Consider the following 17,695-nt stretch of genomic DNA (forward strand, 5'->3'; position numbering starts at 1 on the left):
ATCAAGAGGTGACCTGAGGATGGCAAGGGAAGGGCTGACCGAAATGCTGAGAAAACTTGCATGTGCCAGGGTGGAAAACCACCTGGGAGGGACGCCCCGGACTTGCTTTGTCCTTGGAAGTCTCCTTGGTCGTAACTTAGCAACAGAGGCTCACAAGGACAGGCATGTCCGACAAGCACAAGGGCTCACATAAGTGATGTGTATGAGCTCACACACATGGTGTGTGAGGCAAGGTTGTTTTGGCTTTCTCTGACTTACGATAAAACGCAGATGTATTTGTTCACAATTCCCATATAACCATGCTGAGAAAAGTAGAGGATCACTGCTTGTAGCTGACAGTAGTCCCCCTTCTGGTGGGTCCTTCATGACCAGCGTCCCAGGTCTCAGAGCCCACTGGAGGCTCACAAGTGGTGCCCAAACAGGGACCTGAAGGAGAAACCTCCCACTGAAGTGATGAGGTGACAGCAGTGGTCTCGACTCCACAGAAGGACGTGAGTAGAGGTGGGGAATTCCAGATGGGGCAATCTTCTTCAAGGCTTTCTACTTTTGCTTTGCTTCTGGAGCATCTGCTTTCTCACCATGGGGCAAAAATACCCCTTAACCAGATTCTAGAATGTTTAACGGTAGTGGAAAAATATAACCCATGGTTCCCAGAGGGCAGGTTGCTTGATATAGAAACTTAGGAACAAGTAAGAGATAACATGACACTGTCTTATAAATGGAGGAAGAAATGCTTCAAGCTTTTCCTGTTAATAATTTGGGGGGGGAGGCCAGGCTTCCTGCCACTGGAGTTTTGCCATTTGTTCTTTTTAAGAAATATAAAAAAGGTATTTCTAAAAAATGGTATTCAAATTTCATTCACAATTGTTAAAGTGATAGGAAATGGTTATAATATGACTATATGAGACTAAAAGGTTTTTATTAAAATATTGTAAACCCACTGCAGTGGACAGGTGGAGGCTACCCCAGTCTCAGCAAGCAGCTGCCTGGACTTTTTCCCCAGTGTTGAGATCACTGGCAGGTCTCTGCTGCCTTTCTGCTGTAGGGGACTGGACTCTCCTTTTGTCCACCTTAAAACACCATTCTGGCCTGTTCTATAGGTAAAACATCCTATTTCCCTGTGTCTCCTATTTCCTTGGTTGAGTAAAATCTTTTAAATTTACTTATTGGACCTGTAAAAGGTTGTTTCTGGTTAAAAACTAATTAACCTGGTAAAAATATAAAGTGATAATACTAACATTTTTGAGCTAAATTCCTCGGATTTTGATAAAGGCCTAAAAATGGGCAGACTGTAAAAATTTACCTCTTCTCCTAGCCTCAGATAACAGTGCTCTTTTTTGTCTTAAAAATATGCTTGTTCTCAGGGCCTCCTCTGGTGGCGCAGGTGGTTGAGCACCACACTGTGAAGCTGTCTGCAACCTCTGCAGTGCTGGTTCGATCCTGGCTGGCTGGCGAGGGTCCCACATGGCATGGCAGACCTCTCCTGTCACACCCGCTGCTCCCCTCAGCAGTGTATTTTGTCAGTCTGCCTGTTCTGTTCCCCGCTCTGTCCCTGGTGAATCCTCTCACTCCCCCACGCATCTGACCTATACCCCCGTTCTTTTTATAAATAAATAAATAAATCTTTAAAAAATATGCTTGTTCTCAGTGAGATAAAACCATAACAACTTAAAGCCAAAGGATCATTTCTTTAAAATATAAACTCAAAAAATATTTTCTTATCTAAAGAAAGTTAGTAAAAACTGCTGTGACTGTTGTAGTCTCGAGCCCAAGGTCTTTAGTAATAATAAATCTACACATATTCTATGTAAAGATTTTAGCTTTTAACTCATTAAAAATCTTTTTAATATAAAAGTGTAACAAAAAAAAAAACTTGGTAAGTGAGAATATGAAACATAAATGAGAAGCTAAGGTATCTCAAAAACTAGGTTGTTTGAGATGTTTTATGAAGGCTCTTTTACAATTTTAAAGGAATTTTTTTTCAGGTCTTAAAATACTAATGTAAATTCTCTGTGCACGGCTTCTTCAAAGCCAGAGTCACTCTTAAAAATACAAATTTAAAATGTGTTTGATCTAAAAGAATTGTTATAGAACTAAAATTAAATCATTAACAGGTTTCTCAGTGTCTTCACAAATATTTATAAAATAAATATCTCTTAAAATTTATACACATGGCCAAAGTTGAATATGAATATCAAGAACTCTCTGTGTTTGTTTGTAACTGTCTTTGTTTTGTTTTGTTTTTTATCTCCATAGGACTAATTATAAATCTTTTGATAGAATTCAAAGCATATATGCTTTAAAGTCATAATGTTAAGTGTTAATAATTTACTCTGTTTAAATGTGTTTCTTTCAAAAGAAACTTCTGGTATAAAAGGTACTTTTGTCTGTCCTACTGAGTCACATGTATATGAAAAATGTACATAGTATCTATATGTTGCTCTGATTTTTCTTGTTTTTATTAATCTGCCTAATGCTTGTTTGATTATTAGCCAGTCTAGAAAAAACTTGGTATGTGCCATTGTTTTATTAACAGCCCTGCAAAATGGAATTCCAGTCATAACAGGAACTAAAGCTACAACTAAACTTTCATAGTTGCCTTAGTGTTTTGGGAACACATCAGCTGAAATAATTTTTGGTTAACAGTAACTGAGTTGTAATCCAATGGGTTGTTTCAAACATGTACTTATAAACTCACATTGGGTATAAACTTAGCTCTTGTCTGGGTTAATGATGTTGGGTACATAATGTCTTTTAAGTGTCTGAAAAATTACTAAGGTTTTTGAGATGAAAATTAAAGGTTATGATTTGAATGTCAATATACTTAGGGCGGGAACTTTCGTAGAGATTTAAATATGGTTGTTGTTGCTGTTTTCTAATATTTATGGCAAAGCTTCCCAAAAATTTAAGTTGAAGTAAAATTTGGTAGCCTGTCATTTGATCGATTGAAGGAAATTTTGTGGAACCTCAGTAGAACTCCAGAAACACTCCACAAACTTTCTCCCTTTCCTCCTGGGAAAGACATTAGATAAATTTGTCCTATTTGTCCTATTTCTACTTAATAAAGTTACACTAAAAGGGAAGTATTGTCACTTGGAAAATGGTAAAACTTTGGCATGTACAGAAATGTTAATATTGGTTTTCTAAAACAAAATCTAGTGCAGATCATGCTACTCATGCTGTCTGCCAAGGTCCGGGCATGGGGGAAATTTCTGAAATGTCAGAAAACTCCTTAGCTGGCTCCAGCTACTTCTTTTCACTTGGTTGTGGCAGTTATTGAAACCATGGAAGTTTTCTATAAGCTCCAGAATAACACAATGAGTGCTGGCATCAATGCCAGTTTCAGTAATGCACACCTCAGTAGTTTAAGAAAAGTGCCTTCCAACATGATTGATAATGAAACGGTTTCCAATGATTCTCCACATCCTCCAATTTGTAACTCAGTTACCATGAGAAACATTGAGTTCTTTAACAAGCCACATTTGATAGAGCTGTTGGAAACAAGCCTGGTAAAAGTCCCCAGAAGAGAAGGCCCTGAGGCACCAGGGGAGGCAAAATGGTCCGAGAAAGACACGCCACATACTGTTCCCATGGTACCAGGAAACCTTAGGTTCTATATAGAAAATAGGAGGCCGCCCTCCATCTTACAATCCCTGCTTAGCCTTGTTTTATTTACCTAGCCTGTCCGCATAAATCACGTAGTGTGTAGCACCTGTTTTTATTTTCTGAATAACATACATCACCTAGGAAAATATGTAACCAAGTTAATGTAACCAAGTAACCAAGTTAATCATAAACTAGGAAAATTAAGAAATGGGTTGTGCACTGAGTGATCAAAAATAAATTCTGACACAATGTAAATGACATAATGCATGATGTAATGATCAAATAAAAAAATTCTGATGTATAAATAAAGACCCTCTGAGACCCTCAGCAGGAGATACTTGCACCCTATCAAGTGTCTGTGTCTCCTCATTCCCTCATCCCCTCATCCCTCCACTTTGCTGATGTCATCTAGTGCTGCAGGGACCCTTGACATGACATTTTGCAGGAGCTGGCCTCCGGCAAAAATCTTTCAGTACCTGATATGTATGCAAATTGTCAATGGTTATTGTTGCCTTGCAATATTGTGTACTTCAATGGTTTGATGTCTGCAGAAATTGTTTCTACAAAAAATAAAGAGAAAAGGCCTCAATTGATTCAAATTGATGCAACTTTTGACAGTAAAAATTTTCTGCAAAGGACTGCATAGACTGTTGGAGTTACACCTGATTTTTACTAAGTTTTAGCTAAGTTGTATTTACATTTTGTGTGGCTTTGAGTGGAATTTTTCCAGGGAGTTGACATAGAGCTGAACCAAAAAAAGGAGAAACTGCTGCTTTGTTCATAGGGTTCTAGAGACCTCCAAAAATGATGAGGAAGCTTGCCTTCATTGGCAGGACTGGCCAACCTGGAAAAAGAAAAAGTCCTGGTACCCTCGAAAAGAGGAAAGCCCAGGTGGAGTCTGGGGAGACCAGTTGTGTTCCTGAAGCCTACTTTTAGACCTGATTTTAACAGTTCAATCTGATCCTATTTGGAGTATTCCAACAAAGCTAGCAAAAATTGCTGTTTGGTTATTCTGCCTTGTGATTTTATGCAAAAATAGGCAAATTGGTCTAAAAGTAAATTTAGTTCACAAATATTTTGCTGTACTGTTATATAAAATTGGAATCAAAGTGGAGAAAACTTGTTTTTAAATAAATTAAACTAGTTTACAGAATTTTCTTTTTGCTTCTTTTTTCCTGTGATTTGACATATTTACTGTTTTGTTTTGGCTAATGCTTCATGGTGCTTTTTTGGCATGACCTAACTAATTTCCAGTAATGAAGGATTGTCAATACTGGAACTTCATGGACAATACTGGTGGCAGACTGTTATTCTCTAACATACACAAAACCCTGGAAAAAAAACTGTTTCCTAAGACTACGTCCTGGGATCTGCCCTTAAAAATCAAAAAAGGGGGAGAGAGTCCCCTGCTACACTGATTGCTCAAGCACTTATTACTCTAATTTTTTTAAATTTGCAGGCTGATACTGACTGTTCTACAACTAAAAAGCATTGGCATTCAGAAGTGGCTGTAGTAAAACAGCCCATTTGGTGGAAAGATGAGATGACCAATTAGTGGGAAAAGGGAGAGGTGCTCACCTGGGGAAGAGGGTTTACTTGTGTTTCTCCAGGTCTGGAAGCCAGAGAGCGGTGGTTACCTTCAAAACTGATTAAGCCTCGTTATGGCCAAGAGGGGGAGATTCCACTTCAAGCCTCTGACTCAGGAGATGAGCAGCTTGAGCCTGATAGCAGTGACCAACCCCACTTTCAACAGCAATAAGGCAGATCCTCCAACATGGGGACAGTTGAAGAAGCTGGTGCATCAAGCTGAGAGTGGTGGCCCATACGAAGAAACCTCGAAATTCTGTGATTTTGTTTTTTGAAATGATGGCCATTGTGGAGGTAATTGGTGCAGAATCTTTTTATTGGACCTATGTCCCTAATCCTCCGCTGCTGCAGACTATGAGCTGGAATGCAAGGTCATGAGGATTCCAGGCAGCTTTGGCAGCCTCACGTTCATCTGGATGAGGAACTGGAGGGTTGCCTGGGCAAAATACAACAAGCTGTTCAATGGCTAGGTGGCCAGTTTGTAGCACTTCAACATCAGATTATGCTACATTGTGACTGGAATGTCTCAGCTTGCTATGTGACTCCAGTGCAGTACACCACTTCTGGCAGGCAATCTGATACCACCTGGACAGTATCTCTAGTAATATGTCCTTGGATGTTCATGCTCTTCAACAACAGGTGTTGGCTTGTTTTTTGCTTGATCTACCCAAGGAAACATATGAGGGACTGGCTCAAGGAATAGCCGAGGCGCTTCAGGGAATGGACCCATGATCATTTATGCAGAGCATGACCCATAGTGTTAGTAGTGCTGTGATTGTTCTACTAATATGTGTGATTATTTTTTGCGTAGGATACTCCCGCCTCTGCCGAACCATGAGTGAACAATATTCCACCTCAAAGATCTTAGCCCTCTTTTTAAAGAAAAAGAAAGGGGGGATGTTGCATGAGGATGATCGAGAGGTGACCTGAGGCCGGCAAGGGAAGGGCTGACCGAAACGCTGAGAAAACTCGCATGTACCAGGGGGGAAAACTGCCTGGGAGGGACATCCCAAACTCGCTTTGTCCTTGGAAGTCTCCTCTGTGGTAACTTAGCAACAGAGGCTCACAAGGACAGGCATGTCCAACAAGCCCAAGGGCTCACATATGTGGTGTGTATGAGCTCACACGCATGGCATGCTAGGCAAGTTTGTTTTGCTTTCTCTGACTTATGATAAAATGCAGAGGTCCTTGTTCATAGTTCCCATGTAATCATGCTGAGAAAAATAGAGAATCATTGCTTGTAGCTGACAGCAGTCCCCCATCTGGTGGTCCTTCACGACCAGCGTCCCAGGTCTCAGAGCCCACTAGAGGCTCACTGTCACCCTCATCATTTCCTCCGAGGGTCTCATCTCTGGACTCTGACCAGGTTCTCTTTTGTGTTTCCTCAGCAGAAACAGTCCCCAGAACTCTGGGATGTCTCTCATCCCCTGGGACATACCAGAGGGAGCTGTGAGAGGGACATTCTGAGGATGCCAGTGGACTATTGAGAATGTTATCATTTAAGGTGATTCACCTGAATTTCTTCAATATTATTTTCCTTCACCGAGTGATAGAGCTCTGTCATGTGTAGAACTGAATGTGGTAGAATTTCTCTCACTCCCCATTATATCAGTGATTGATATAAATTTTTTAAATTAAATCTATTCATTGTTAATTTTTGTATAATATTTGATTTCTCTCTCAGGTGTAGTCCTTGTAGTTCTGTCACCACCATAGCACCCATGATCCATCACTACAGTCCCTTGTGCTCTTCCCTCCCCTGTTTGGAACCATCTCTCTCCCTTTCCCCTTCTGTATGTCTCAAATCTATAATCAGGTTGCAAATTTTGTCTTTATTCTGACCCTCTGTTTGGTTTCATATATACCACATATAAGGGCAACCATCTGATATTATTTTTCCTTTTGACTTATCAAGCTTAATATACTCCCTTCCTACCCCATCGATATTTCCCAAATGGCATAAGTTTATGTTTTCAATCACTGAGTACATTCCACTGTATATATGTAGCACACCTTCTTGATCTGTTCATGATCCCCTGATTTAAAACACAGTGACAAACCACTTCATGTCTGTAAGAATGCCTTATATTAGAAAGACCAGATATTAACAAGTGCTGGTGAGAACATGGAGAATAAGGAACAATCCTACATTGTTTTTGAGAATGTAGACAGGCTCTTTTTTTTATTAAAGATTTATCTTTTTTATACAAGAATTGGGGTACAGGTTAGAGGCATGGGAGGCTGAGGGGATTCACCAGAGACAGCGGAGCACAGAACAGGCAGGCAGACTGAAAGCACTACTGAGCGGAGCAGTGGGTGAGATAGGAGAGGTCTGCTGTGCCATGTGGGAATCTCCCTAGCTGGCCAGGATTTGAGCCCATGCTGCAGAGGCTGTGGACATCTTCACAGTGCTCTGCTCAACTTGCTGCGCCACCAGGGAGGCCTCTGGCTTGGTTTTGATGTCAACAATATCAAGGTTTCTACAAATAATGAAAGCTCTCCTAACTAAAAAGGAGAATGGAGGCATCATACTGCCAGATTTCAAATTATACTACAAAGCCATAATAATTAAAACAGTATGGTACTGGAACAAAAGCAGACACACAGATCAATGACATCAAATAGAAAACCTAGAAATAAACCCACATATTTATGGGCATCTAATCCTTGACAAAGGAGCAAAGTATATGCAATGCAACAAGGACAGTTTGTTCAATAAATGATGCTGGGAAAACTGAACTGCTACATGCAAAAAAAATGAAGCTAGACTAATACCTCATACCATGCACAAAAACAAACTCAAAATGGATAAAATAATTCAACATAACACCTGAAACCATAAAATAGATAGAAGAAAACATAGGCAAAACACTACAAGACATACATCTCAGTAACACCTTTAAAGACACATTCCCCAAAGCAGAGAAAACGAAGGAAAAGATAAATAGCTGGGATTACATCAAACTAAAACTTTTGTACACCAAAGGAGACATTAACCAAAACCAAGAGACACCCTTCTGATTGGGAGAAGATTTTTGCTCACAATGCAACTGATAAGGGACTGATCACAAAGAGCTCACATGACTCAACAAAAGTAAACAGTCCAGTCAAAAAATTGTCAAAAGATCAGAAAAGACTACTCCAAGGAGGAAATGCAAATGGCCAACAAGTATATGAAAAATGTTTGACATCACTTAAATCAGGGAAATGCATATCAGAACTACAATAAGATACCAACTTACACCAGTGAGAATGGCACATATTTAAAAAACAGGAAACAGCAAATATTGCCAAGGTTTTGGAGAAAAGAAACTCTGCTACTCTGCTGGTGGGAATGCAAACTTGTGCAACCATTATGGAAAACTGTTTGGAGTTGCCTCAAACTACTAAAAAATGCATCTACCTTTTAAGCCAGCAACTCCTTTCCTAGGAAAGTACTCACAAGACACAGAAGCATCAATTCAAAAGAATACCTACCCTCCTATGTTTATTGCAGCGCTATTTATGATAGGTAAGATATGGAAACAACCAAATGCTCAAGAATAGATGACTGGATCAAGAGGATATGGTATATACACAATGGAATACTATTCAGCAATCAAAAAAGATAATCTCATGCCATTCTCAACATGAATGGGGCTAGAAGGGATTATGTTCTGTAAAATAAGCCAGAGAGATGAAGAAAAATATCAGATGATTTCACTTATAGGAGGAATATAATGGAATCAAATAAGGGATCAGGAAAAAAATACCAGTAATAATAGAAAAACAAAATTAGGCAACTATAAATCAGACATTTTGCAGGGGAGGGGGAGGTAGAAGGAGCAAAACGGGAGAGAAGAGCACAAAGGACCATGGTGATGGTTCATGGGTGAAGTGGTGCTGGGAATTTCATGGGGAATACACCTGAAAGGAGAAAGCATAAAAGCATACATTGTACAAAAATGAACAATGATATTATATATATAAAAATAAATGATCATATATATGACATACATCTATGACTATATATATGACATTTTATATATATAGATATAAAACATAATTAAAGTTTCTTAGAAAATTCAAAGTGCGTCTGCCATAGAGCCCAGCAGTCCCACTCCTAGGTATGTACCCACAGAACACAAATACACTACTATGAAGGGCACTTTGCACATCCATGATCACTGCAGCACTAGTTACAATATCCAAGCTATGGAAACAACCAAAATACCCAAAAACAGATGAGAAATCAAGAAGTGGTATATAGATAATAGAATACTCCTTATCAGAAAAACATAAATGCATGCCATCTGGGGCAACATGGATGGATTATGCTAATTGAAATAAGTCCAAAGGAGAAAGACAAATATGTCACTTATATGTGGTATAAGAAGTCTAAGGGCTATATTAAGGCAAACTTAAAAACTAACCCTTGAACTCCCCAGGCTGCGCCTATTGCTGACCAGGGCTGCAGACCAGCCCAGGCTTCCTGGCCTGGCAGTGCTGGGTGGTGGACGGACCCTCTCTAGTTTGGCAACAGACTGATTTGATGACAAAGCCTGACTCCCGCTGACTGAGTCCCCCACTGTGTCTTGTTGCACCTACACCACCACTGGGTCCCCAGCCTCCCCTTTATGCTAGAGCTAAGATGGATCTTGTACTCGATGCTGCAGATAATTATTTTTTTATATTATTTCTATATCCAACCACTGGGCCAGAGTATGACATCTTCCAACAAACTGTTATTTTCCTGGTTATAAGAAATCTTGCTGCTTTTATCCTGTATTTCTTCTTTGCGACAATGAGCTATTACTTTGTCTATAGTCATTTCCTAATGAACCACCCACAATATTTGTAGAATCAAGTCTCCTGAGAATCATGTTTACTGTTAGGTCATTACCATGGATTAAGTATTCCCACCATGTCATGGAGCTGGAAGGGATCCTGCTCAGCGAAATAAGCCAGAAAGAAAAAGAAAAATACCGGATGGTCTCACTCATAGCAGGAATCTAGAAAACTTAAATAAGGGGCCAGGAAAAAGAATAACTATAAGAAAGAAAATATCAAAATCAACAAACAACTATGAACCAGAGACACTCTATGGGAGGTGGGGGTGGGGAAAGGAGGGCTTGGGGTCAAAATAAGGGGGTTGTAATCATATGGGGAATATAAAGATAAAATTTAAATAAAAATATAAAAAAAATATTCCCACCATGTCACTGCTTCTGTGGAGCTGAGAGGATGCAGCAAATTACATGACAACATAGGAAAGTTTCAAACAGCTGGATTCAACTCATTGTTCCTGTATGATCTGTCCTCTTTCTCACCAACATGCTGATCTACTGGATTCACAGGGGCTTTCTTTATAGACTTATAGATAAGGGAATCCATGAACCTCCTCTCTGGAAGATCCTCTTTACCTGAAAGTCATGGTCTTCACCCTGTGGATGGCTTTCTTCAGAGTCCACCCTTTCATTTTACCATTAAACCAGCTGGTTTATTTACGTTGAACATCTCGGTCAATGTCTGCACAATTTCCATTCATGACAGTGATTTCTGTCTCCTCAAATCTGAAGGCCTTTTATCAATGACTCAGCTCATCATACAGACCATCACCTCTTCTCTAACTACAACTGTGGACAATATTTTACATTGTGGGGTAGAATTGGAGGCTCATTCAAAACTCTTTCCCCTTTGAAGGGAAGGTGAGAGAAAAAAGCGTAGTAGCCAGCAGGAAGTTGTAAAAAATAAGAAATTATTATTTTTTAAGATTTATATTTTATTTATACAATAGCTGGAGTACAAGCCACAGGTGTGAGAGGGTGAGAGGATTCACCAGAGACAGAGTGGGGAGCAGAACAGGCAGGCAGACAACTGAGGGGAGCAGCGGGGGCGACAGGAGAGATTTCCCTGGCTGGCCAGGAATCGAACCCGCACTACAGAGGCTGAAGACAGCTTCACAGCATATGCTCAATCTGCTGTGCCACTGGAGCGACCCCCCAAAAAGTAAGAAATTATTCAGTGGAGAGTTTACAAAGACTGAGCAGATTATTGCCCAATGATTAAATATTTTTAATGAGGGAAAATAATCTATACCCAGCCAGGAGACATAGTGATGGTAGCATTTGAAACTCCGCATTGAGGGCCCTCCTGAGGGATGGTCAGCAGGGAGGGAGAGACCAAGAGAAACCAACCTCCTGCGTAAACACCAGGGGTGACCTAAGAGTTGACTGTGTCTTTCCAGCCAGTGACTCTGCAACTTATATGGTCTCATCAATAATTTTTAAAAAGGTGGAGAAAAAATAAATGATTGAGGGGACCAGGTTATGTCCTTTTGCCTTAACCCACCACATTCATTAAGGAAAATTCTTTGTGCTAATAGCACCAAGGCTCAGCGCCATACAAGGAACACAAATACAGTGACAGGTGGTGCCTGGTGTCAGGAGTGAGCTCCGTCTTCCGTGCTGGCCTGGGATGACCACTTGTAGTACTTTGTTCAAGGGGGAGCTGCAATGTGACTGCCAGTCTGACAGAATCTAGTAGTGACTATGCAAATGAATGTTTCATATTTCACCTGCCCCCCCAATTCTCTGGGGCATTGCCAAATGTTACATTTTACTGACTAATAAATAAACTGGAATTTTTAAAAAATGATGCTATCATGATTTATCAGATGTGGGATTATTTAGTTTAACATGTCAATGTTTATTTTTAAAAACCATTATGTAATAAGTGTAAAATTATGTGAATGTGTATACATGTAGAAAGGAAAATATGATGCCCAAGTAATATATTTCACTATTGTTTTTTTAAAGTAAACTGAGGCACTGCAGTTTTGACATGTTTTGAGGTTATAAATACGTAACAGTCTTAGAAGAACAATGATGGCCAAGAGTTTACCCTGTCGGGCCTCTCCGGTGGTGCAGCGGTTGAGCGCTGGGTTGCGAAGCTGCCCGCACCCTCTTCAGCACCAATTCAATCCCGGCTGCTCCCCGGCTGCTCCCCGGCCACCGGAGGAGGGTCCCACATGGCGCGCAGACCTCTCCTGCCGCCCGCTGCTCCCCTCAGCAGTGTACTTCGGTCCTTCTGCCTGCTCTGCTCCCCGCTCTGGCTCTGGTGAATTCTCTCACCCTCCCGTGCTTTTGACTGTACCCAGTGCTTGTATAAATAAATAAATAAATCTTTAAAAAAAAAAAAAAGAGTTTACCCTGTCACTGAAGATTAGCTTTGACATCGTCGGTGTCACTTTTTTTTTCTTTTTCCCTACCTCCGCTGCCAAAAAGTCTAATAAATACATTTGTACATGTTAACATAAATATATTGGAAAAACATGTTTTGCAAACTATTAGCTATTTATGTGAAACCAATAAAAGTTGATTATGGGGACTGTTTAACAACACACACTCACACACACTGACCCTTGAAGTCTGCATGGAGAGCAGGAGCTGGCAGAGGGGCAGTGGGAAGGATGAAAATAAGCGGGAAGGGAGCACAGTGGACTCTGCTGGAGGACCATGGAGCTCAGGTGTGGGTGTGCTGCAGTGACAGCACCTGATGGGGTGATCCTACCCTCTAAAGTGTAAGCAGTGATGTAACCAACACTCCCTCAATAAGAGATCCTCTGGTTTTTCTTGCTGCAAAGGGCGTCCTCATGTGTCTGTTCCTATCAGCATAATGTGAGGAGGTGGGGAGACAGGCCCAACCCCACCCATCTGGCCCCTCCCCACACTGACCTGTGTCTCTCCCTGGTGACTTTCCTGCTCCAGCAGAGGCAGGGCTGACTCCACCCCTGCCTGGTCTTTGTGTTTTCCTGAGGAATAATGTCCACTTCCCTACAGAAAATAGACACCCAGACATGAAACTTTTTTTTTCTGGATTGTTTTTTTGATGGGTTAATTGAAAAGAGTCTTAAAATTTGACAGGATATAGGGAGGAGCCACAAGGACCAGCCCGAACTGCATGCATTTGCTGTGCTGAGTCTGTGCAGGTGGGGGCGGGAGAGGCTGTGAGGAGCCGAGGGGATGGGACCTGTGTCCAGTCGGTGCTCAGTGCATTGTGGGCATTGCTGTGGTCACTCCTCAGGGTCATCTCTCTGCTCCTTTGTCCCTGTCCTTCAGGAGCACCTGTCCCAGCAGGGCCTGCGATCACAGGGATTCAGACCCCACCTGGGCCTGTCCTGTCTCCAGGATGTCAGTGGGGCTGCGTGTGGCTGGATCAGGGTTTGCTAAGGTCTTGTTGAGGAATTTTGCTTCTGTGTTCATCAGGGATATTGGTCTGTAGCTTTCTTTGTTTGTGATGTCCTTCTCTGCTTTTGGTATCAAGGGAATGTTGGCCTCATGAGATGTGATGGCAGCGTTCCCGTTTCCTCTATTTTTCTGAAGAGTTGAGGCGTCAGGTGTTAGTTCATCTTTAAAGATTTTGTAGAATGTACTGGAAATGTCTGGTTCTGGGCTTTGTTTTTTGGGAAAATTTTGATTCGTGTTTCAGTGTCTTTGCTTGTAGTTGCTTTGTTCTGAATCTTCCTGACTCAGTCTCGGAAGGTTGTATACATCTAAGAATTTCTCAGTTTCTTCTAGGTTATTTGAGGTTATTCAATTTATTGACATATAGATAATTAGTATTGTCTTATTATCCACTCTATTCCTGAAATGTCTGCTATAACGTCTCCCCTTCATATCTTATTCTATTTATTAGAATTTTTTTCCTTTTTTCCTCCTTGAAAGTATAGCAAAATATTTGTCTGTTTTGTTTATTTTTTGTCAAAAACCAGTTTTTGGTTTCATTGATTTTTGAAGGTTCTTGATTTCTGTTTCATTTATTTCAGCTTTAATATTTTTCCTTCTACTGTCTCTGTTTCATTTGTTCTTTCTAGCTTTTTTAGGCATAAGTTTAGTTTCTTTCCTTGAGCTGTCTTGACTCTAGGTGTGGCCTGAATTGCTCTATATTCCCCTCCTAGTGCTGTGTGCACTGTGCCCACTGATAGGTTGTCATTTGTCTCAATGTATTTTTCATTTTCTTCTTTGATTCCCTCCTTAACCCAATTGTCATGTGGTAGTGTGCTCAGTCATTATGAATTCATTGACACTTGTTCTGTGACCCAACAAGTGGTTTATTCTGGAGACTATTCCCTGTACACTTGAGAGGACGGTGGAGTGCAGTGCCCTGTAGATATCTATTTAGCCCTTGGGGTCTAACACTCACTTACAGCAAATTTTCCTTGTTGATTTTCTGTCAGGTGATGTGTCTTTGATCAAAGTGGGGTGTAGAGTTTCTTTACTAGTACTGTGTTGCTGCCAATATGTTTTCAGATGTGTTAATAGTTGCCTTATCTATTTTGCTGCTCCTTTGTTTGGTGCATGTGTATTGATGAGTGTTATGTCTTCCTGATGTATGATTCCTTAATCAGATGATGGTCATCCCTGTCTCTTGTTACCTTTTTTATTATTTTTTTATTTTTTATTTTTTTTATTTTTTAAAAAATTTTAGTTTTATATTCCCCATACAATTGTAACCCCCTTATTTTGACCCCAATCCCTTCCCTCCAGCCCCCTACCCCCCATACAGTGTCTCTGGTTCATAGTTTTTTGTTGATTTTGATTTTCACTTTCTTATAGTTATTCATTTGCCTGGTCCCTTATTTAAGTTTTCTAGATTCCTGCTATGAGTGAGACCATCCGGTATTTTTCTTTTTCTTTCTGGCTTATTTCGCTGAGCATGATCCCTTCCAGTGCCATCCATGATGCTGCAAATTGCATGTGTTTATCTTTTTTGAATGTTGCGTAATATTCCATGGTATATATGTACCACATCTTCTTGATCCAGTCATCTATTTTTGGGCATTTGGGTTGTTCCCAAAGCTTAGCTATTATAAACAGTGCTGCTATAAACATAGGGGTGCAGGTGCTCTTTGGAATTGATGTTTCTGTGTCCTTTGGGTAAATACCTAGGAGTGGAATTGCTGGATCATATGGGAGCTCTATGTTTAGTAGGTCCAGAAATCTCCACACAGCTCTCCATAGTGGTTGGACCAGTTTGCACTCCCACCAACAGTGCAGAAGAGTTCCTTTTTCTCCACACCCTCGCCAACATTTGTTGTTGCTAGTTTTTTTAATATGTGCCATTCTCACTGGTGTCAGATGTTATCTCATGGTAATTTTGATTTGCATTTCCCTGATTACAAGTGATGTTGAACATTTTTTCATATGCCTGTTGGCCATTTGCATTTCCTCTTCAGAGAAGTTTCTTTTTAGCTCTTCTGCCCATTTTTTGACTGGATTATTTTCTTTGTTGTTGTTGAGTCTCATCAGCTCTTTGCAGATTTTTGTGATCAGTCCTTTATCATTAGTGTTGTGTGCAAAAATGGTCTCCCAGTCGGTGGGGTTTCCCTTCATTTTTGTGATTGTCTCTTTTGCTGTGCAGAAGCTCTTTAATTTGATGTAGTCCCAGCTGTTGATCTTTGCCTTCACTATCACTGCTTTGGGGGATGTGTCTGTAAAGATGTCTTTGATGTGCATATCATGTAGTGTTTCGCCTATATTTCCTTCTATGTATTTTATGGTCTCAGGTCTTATGTCTAGTTCCTTAATCCATTTTGAGTGGATTTTTGTGTATGGTGTGAGGTAGTGGTCAAGCTTCATTCTTTTGCATGTAGCGACCCAGTTTTCCCAGCACCATTTATTGAACAAACTTTCTTTGCTCCAATGCATAGTCTTTGCTCCTTTGTCAAAGATTTGTTGACCATAAATCTGTGGGTTTATTTCTGGATTTTCTATTCAATTCCATTGGTCTGTGTGTCTGTTCTTGTTCCAATACCATGCAGTTTTGATGATTATGGCTTTGTGGTATAGTTTGAAGTCTGGGAGTTTGATGCCTCCATTCCCTTCTTTTTTTTCAGGAAATCTTTGGCTATTTGGGGTTTCTGGTGATTCCATATGAATTTCATCAATAATTGTTCTATTTCTTTGAAGAATGACATTGAAATTTTGATTGGAATAGCATTGAATCTGTATATTGCTTTTGGTAGGATGGCCATTTTAATAATGTTTATTCTTCCAATCCATGAGCAGGGGATGTCTTTCCATTTCTTTGTGTCTTCTTCTATTTCTTTTAACAGTGTTTTCTAGTTTCCTTTGTATAGGTCCTTTACCTCTTTTGTTAGATTTATTCCCAAATATTTGATTTTTTTTTGTTTCGATAATAAAAGGGATTTTTTTTAAATTTCTTCTTCTTCAGATTTATTGTTTGTGTATAGGAAGGCTACTGACTTTTGCGTGTTGATTTTGTATCCTGCCACTTTACTGAACTGATTGATGAGTTGAATTAGTTTTTCTGTGGAGTTTTTGGGGTTCTCTATGTATATTATCATATCATCTGCAAATAGTGATAGTTTGACCTCTTCTTTTCCTATTTGGATTCCTTGTATGTCTTTCTCTTGTCTTATTGCTCTGGCTAGGACTTCCAGTATTATATTGAAAAGCAGTGGTGAGAGTGAACATCCTTGTCTTCTTCCAGATCTTAATGGAAATGCTTTCATCTTTTCACCATTGAGAATGATACTGGCTGTTGTCTTGTCACATATGGCCTTTATGATGTTGAGGTATGTTCCTTGTATCCCAAGAATTTCAAGGGCTTTTATCATGAATAGGTGTTGCACCTTGTCGAAAGCTTTCTCAGCATCTATTGATATTATATGGTTTTTCTATTTCTTTTTGTTGATGTGTTGGATAACGTTGATTGATTTTCAGATGTTGAACTATCCTTGTGTCCCTGGAATGAATCCTACTTGGTCGTGGTGAATTATCTTATGGATACATTGTTGGATTCTGATAGCTAAAATTTTATTGATGATTTTTGCATCAGTGTTCATTAGGGAGATTGGCTTGTAGTTTTCCTTTTTTGTGTTGTCCTTCTTCGGTTTTGGTATTAGTGTAAAGTTGGCTTCATAGAACGTGTTTGGTATTGTCCCTTCCTTCTCAATTTTTTTGAAGAGTTTGTGAAGGATAGACACTAATTCGTCTCTGAACGTTTGGTAGAATTCATTGGTAAATCCATCAGGTCCTGGGCTTTTGTTTTTGGGGAGGTTTTTGATTACCATTTCAATTTTGCTGCTTGTAATTGGTCTGTTTCGGTCTTCTATTTCTTCTTTATCTAGCTTTGGGTGATTGTAGAGTTGCAGGAATTTGTCCATCTCCTCCAGATTGTTGAACTTGTTGCCATATAACTGTTCATAGTAGTTACTGATTATTCTTTTGATTTCTGCTGTGTCCGTTGTGATTTCTCCTCTTTCATTGATGATCCTGTTTATTTGTGCTTTCTCCCTTTTTTCCTTTGTGAGCCTGGCTAGGGGTTTGTCTATTTTATTGATTTTTTCAAAGAACCAGCTCTTGGTTTCATTGATCTTTTGGATTGTTTTTTTAGTTTCAATTTCATTTATTTCTGTTTTGGTTTTTATTATTTCTTTTCTTCTACTGGTTTTGGGTTTTTTTTTGTTGTTGTTGTTCTTTTTCTAGATCTTTGAGCT

The 17,695-nt window shown here is 39.9% G+C and overlaps 1 pseudogene; it reads left to right on the top strand.

The window, feature by feature from the left end:
- The first annotated feature begins 9,823 nt into the window (after nucleotides 1-9,823).
- On the top strand, nucleotides 9,824-10,884 carry LOC119251204 (lathosterol oxidase-like; annotated as a pseudogene).
- Nucleotides 10,885-17,695: the final 6,811 nt, after the last annotated feature.

Source organism: Talpa occidentalis, unplaced genomic scaffold, assembly GCF_014898055.3.
Source record: "Talpa occidentalis isolate TD23 unplaced genomic scaffold, MPIMG_talOcc4v2.1 talOcc4.2, whole genome shotgun sequence".
NCBI lineage: Eukaryota > Metazoa > Chordata > Mammalia > Eulipotyphla > Talpidae > Talpa > Talpa occidentalis.